The sequence below is a fragment of the Pteropus vampyrus genome, unplaced genomic scaffold (genome assembly GCF_000151845.1).
Source record: "Pteropus vampyrus isolate Shadow unplaced genomic scaffold, Pvam_2.0 Scaffold43, whole genome shotgun sequence".
Lineage (NCBI taxonomy): Eukaryota > Metazoa > Chordata > Mammalia > Chiroptera > Pteropodidae > Pteropus > Pteropus vampyrus.
Window position 1 is genome coordinate 4253538 of NW_011888824.1, and position 6067 is coordinate 4259604.

Consider the following 6067-nt stretch of genomic DNA (forward strand, 5'->3'; position numbering starts at 1 on the left):
TAAGGAAAGGTTATCACATATCAGAGTCTTATAGCATTCACTTGGTTATAGCTAAAACTTTTTGAGAGATTGGAAGTGACAATAAAAGGCAGAGAGATTATCTACTTCATCCCTGTAAGTGGAAGGAAAAGCCACCAACTGAGGGGCATGCAAGATACGCTGAAACTGGTTGCGAAGAAGTTAAGAATACTGGGTTTATTGATGATGACAAACCGTGAGTTCCAGAGGGCACAGTGCAAGAGTTGAGAGTCATTTACAAGATGTGGGGGTCTAGGAGATGTACAGACACCAATTGAAGTATGAGTCTTGCTGATGTACAGGGAAGCTGGCCTGCTAGTAGTGACTGAGATAAACCAGAATGTGGGGAATGGTGGGATTCAACTTAGTCATCTCATAGAGAATGTAGATGTTAATTCTATTACCCTTTTAGCACTCCCATGAATCCTTTAAGGTACATATTTTTAGTATAAATTACAGATGAAGAAAGTTAGAAACAAAGGAGTAACTTGTATAACGTCCTGTACCAAACAATGGAGCCTTATTTGAACTTGGGTTCTGATTCAGAAACTTTTACTTCCCTTCTCCCTTCCCCTTCTCATCCTCTCTTCTCTCTCACTTCATGACCTTCTAAAGGAGACCAAGAAAGTACAATAATGAAAGGATGGAATAGCAATGGGATGATAAAGTCTCTCTGAAAAACAAGGGAGGTTGTTGCAGGAAGAAGTTGGTCAGCAGAGTAAAATGTTGCAGCCAAACTAAAAACGATGAAGACAAAGGAAGGACTTTGAATTTGAGTACAACATAAGTATTTCACTAGGTCAGGTTAAAATAGATATGGCATGATGGTATAACCCTTATAGTTCACAGAGTGCTCTCTCTATAATTTTCTCTTATTTCTCTTACGCTGACCACAGGCTTGTGGAGAAGATACTTCTCTATCTTGCTCCAGAAACTAAGATTCATAGAGTAACTATAGCTAGAAAGTGGTAATACAAGTATTCTAAATATAAGTCTTTTGAATTCAAGTATGATTCCCTTTCTAAAATCTCTGATACTGAAAATAAAGAAAAACATTCAAGGTCCTAGTTATGCTGGCAGATCTAATGCCTGCGGAATTCCACATTAAGATATTTTCACCTGTGGCAGGGTATTATTATTCTCAATCAAAGACATAATTACCTAAGGTTGTTGCTTTTCTTAGGAAGATACCCCTCTGTCATGCCATCTGATAAAAGGGAGTGCTCAAAAGCAAGGGAGGAATTATACATATGTTTTTGTGTGATTCTTTAGAAACAACAGTGATTAGCAGCATGGAGATATGTAGCTATATTGTTATCTTTTAGCTAGATTATATCCAGCAAGCCAGCTCTAGTGAAATAGTATCAGCTTTACTTTCAAAAGTCTCTTCCAAACTTTGTATTGCATTCTTTTACTATATAAAATTGATTCTCACTATTCATGGCAATTATGTTCTATAAAGTCAGCACAAGTGCTGAATTAGTAATACTGAATGTTGTTCATCAGGGAAATACAGTGTTAGGTTCCTCTGGTCACAATATTTTTGACAATTGATCAATATGTAGTCTTGTTTTATGCATGTTTCTGTTTAAAGATATCTTATTTAATATATAATTGATTAATAACATTGAACTCACAGCCAAGAGCACTCTAACTCATGATAAATCATGCCTGAACTAAGCTTATCCAGCATACATATTTTCTCCATAATGCACAGCATAGCCTTCTTGAACTTAAAAAGACTAAACAGCACATCAACGCTATATTTGGTGGCCATTTTAAATGGTGTAATCATCAACAAAATACACAAAAAGTGAAAAACTTGGTATTAGACTGTGAAAAAGACACTTTCTTACCATATAAGAGCTGAAACAAAAAGACAGGGCATTTCTTTGTTCAGCCTCAGCTGGGATAAGTGCCAACCAGTGACTCGAATTTTTCACTATTCCTTGCATGTCTATTAATGAAGGGAAAGCAATGTGAATATTGATTTGGGAGTTGCAAGTAAATTTTGGTGAGTAGGCAAATACAAAATTTGTGACTAATGAGGACCTACTGTATTAGAACACTAAATGTCTTATACTACCCAAATCAATTTACAGATTCAATGCAATACCTGTCAATATTCCAAAGGTATGTCCACAGAAATAGAAAAAAAAAAAAAAAAACATCCTAAAATTCATAGGGAACCACAAAAGCCTTAAATAGCCAAAGTAATCTTGAGGAAGAACAACAAAGCTGGAGGCATCATTACAAACTATATTACAAAGCTATAGTAATCAAAACAGTGGGGCACTGGCATAACGACAGGCACATAGACCAATGGAACAGCATAGAGAACTCAGAAATCGATCCATACATATACAATTAATTTTTGATAAGGATGCCAGAAACACACAATGGAGAAAAGATAGTCTCTTCAATACACTGGTGTTGGGAAAACTAGATAGTCTATGTATAAGAATAAAACTGGACCTCTGTCTTACACCATGCACAAAAATTAACTCCAAATAGATTAAACATTTAATAATAAGACCTGAAACCATACAACTCCTAGAAGAGAACATAGGAAAAAAGCTCTTTGATGTCGATCTTTAAAGTGATATTTTGGATCTCATGCCCAAATCACAGGCAACAAAAGCTAAAATACACAAGTGGGATGATATCAAATTACAAAACTTCTGCACAACAATAGAAACAATCAATAAAATAAAAAGAAGACCTATGGAACGGGAGAAAATATTTTCAAACCATATATCTGATAGGGGGTTAATATTCAAGATGTATAATGAACTCGTATAACTCAATAGCAAAGCAAAACCAAAAACAAATCCCCCAAACAAGCAAACAACAACAATAAATTCAATTAAAATATGAGCAAAGAATGAGCATTTTCCCAAAGAAGATGTATAAAGGCCAATGGGTATGTCAAAAAGTGCTCAACATCACTAATCATCAAGGAAATGCAAATCAAAGCAGTGAGATATCACCTCACACTTGTTAAGATGATGTTATCAAAAATGCAAGAAATAACAAATGTTGTCCATGGTGTGGAGAAAAGGAAACTCTTGCACACTGTGGATGGGAATGATCATTGGTACAGGCAATTTGTAAACAGTAAGAAGGTCCTCCCAAATTAAAAATAGAACTACTATATGATCCAGCAATCCCGCTCCTAGGAATACGTCTAAAGGAAATGAAATTAGTATCTCGAAGACATATCTGCACTCCCATGTCCACTGCAGCATTAATCATAATAGCCAAGATATGGAAAAACCTAAGCGTTTCTGGAAGGATGAATGAATAAAGAAAGTGTGGTGAAAATATATACAATGGAAAAATCATTCAGTCACATAAAACAAGGCAACTCTGCTATTTGTGACAACATGGATAAAATTGGAGGGCATTATGCTAAGTGAAAAAAGACAGAGGACAAATACTATACAGCATCACTTAAATGTGGGATTTAAAAAAAATTAAAAATCTGATCTTACAGAAACAAAGAGTAGAATGATGGTTGCCAGGGGCTGTGGAGAAAGAGAAATATAGGAAGATAAAGGGTATAAACGTTTTTATAGGTCAAACGTACAGAAAAAAGTTATAAGATGAATAAATTCTGAGATGTAATTTATTGCATGATAGCTATAGTTAATAATATGGTATTGTATACTCGATGCACTGATGCTAAAGTGGGGATGTAATGAAACAGAAAATGCTGAAGATTTGACTCATATTAAAGGAAACATGCAAAGTACATTGCTATGTATCCTGTGGGGCTCAACATATGTTCATTTAATGTTATGCACTTTGCATTTGGGGAGGGATCCTAAAAAATCATCAATTTTTATATAAATATGTATTTATATGTAGATTTCCTTAAATTATAGTTTAAGATGCTGCTCAATCTCTTATCTATAGATCCTCATTAGAGAATCTATGTAGTCAATTCTCATTTGTTTAGTTGTAAGAAAAAAATTTGTCTTTATGGAGTGGATTGCATGCTTTCTTTAGTAAAAGATAAACAAATAAACCAACACCCATCAAATGCAACATGTTTTGCTCTTTACCATAGCTGCCAGAAAATTTAGAGATAACATGTGTCAGATTTTTAATAAGCATCTCTATCCTGATGCTTGGTGATATCAGTCTATCTTCTTTATAGAGTCCTGGAACTTTATAGCTGGCCAGGAATTTGTAAATAATGTAGTCCAAACTCCTCGATTTCCTAAAGATTAAATATCTAGTGTGGTCACAATGCACACTTTTATCTTTATCTACCCCTCTAGAGCAAGTCTATTATTATTTTGCCATTAATTGCTTATTTCTGTTCTTCCACCTCACCCATCACTTAAATTTGGCTACCCCAACCACATTTCCTCAAGAGCAGAAATCACTCCTCTAGGCATTCATAAAAGAAGATGGACTTCTTTTTAAATGGCAAGTACTGACCCAATCTCTTATCCTTCATCCAGTTCAGTTCCCAACAGATAAATATTAGTTTTTCATTTATTCATTCATTTTTTTTTATTTGTTCATTTGTATTTTTTTAAATATATTACTATGTGTTCCTGGTAAAACAGCAGTGAAGAAAACAGAAAAAAATTACCTTCAAAAAATTGACATTTTAGTTAGTAGAGACACACAGTAAAGAAAAAAATAATTATATAGAATTTTAGACATTGGAAGTGCAATGGAGATAAAGCAAGGCAAGCAGAATAGGGAGTGTGAGGCAGGGAAGGGTTTGTAATTTTAAGTAGGATAGTCAGAAGAGGACTAATTGAGGTGAAGTGTCAGCCACGGGGTGGTATGGAAGGAGGAGGAACTAGGATCATTTTCAGGCTCTGGAAATAGCAAGTATAAAAACACTGAGGGGAGTGCTTACCTAGAGTGCTCAAGAAATAACAGAGATTGGTGTGGTAAAGAGAGAGAGAGAGAGCGAAGGGAGAGTACTCAGAGATGAGTACATTTCAGAGATGAGCAGCAATTGGTCAGGTTGATATGGGGCTTATTTGGCCACTGTATAGTTTGGGATTTTACTCCAGGTGAGACGAAGCCACTGAAGTAAAAAGTATTTGAAGTTTTGAGCAAAGAGTATTACTCTGAATGGTCTTTTGAGAAAGAACTGTTAGGGGAGCAAGTGTGGAAGCAGAAACCCTTTAGGAAGATTTTGCAGTAATCTAAGAGGGAGACAATATTGATTTAGGACAAGGTTGTAGGGGCAGGGGTGGTGATAAATGGTCAGATTCTGGATCTACTTAGAAGGTAGAGCTGACAAGATTTTCTGAAAGATTGGATGAGGGATATAAGAAAAAGAGAGGGGTTAAGAATGACGCCAAAGTTTTTTTATCTTGAGCAGGTGGAAGAATGGAGTTGTTATCTGCACATATGATAAAGACTATCAGGGGAGCAAAGATTAGGGGAGACTATCAAGAGTTCATTTTGCATACCTGTGTTATAGAAGTTAATTGGACTTCTAGGTGGAAATTCTGACTAGGCAGTTGGTCATATGAGTCTATAGACAAATAGTTCAGAGAAGAGGCGTGGGTGGGAATATAAATCTGTGAGCTATCTGTATACAGATAACAAAAGGTGAGAAAAAGATGAGAAATGTTTTCCTTTTTTCTTTTTTTGATGTTCTTCCCTAGGAACAGTACTTCCTAACATAAAAATGTGACCTCTATAAAATACCCTCTATCAAGAACAGATTTTACACTGAGTGAGAGCGGGTGGCAAGATAGGAATTTCTCTCCCCAGTTCTTCAGTATTGTGATGTGTTCAACAAAAAGTAATATAAGTTCATCTGAAAGCAGAGTATACATTCTGAATGAAGAAGAAACATGTGCAATCGTTAAGATAGATTTAGTGGTGGCACTTTTCTTGTACGTTTTCTTGTACACTTCTAATTTTTCCTTTGCATTTGGAACTGTCATTTACTTAGTTCCAAATAGCTGTCTTAATTTTCTTAAACCAATGTCCAATATAGTTAAACTACAAAGAATGCATATTTGTTTGTCTCTGGGCATGTGCTTGTGTATTTAAGTGTGGATGA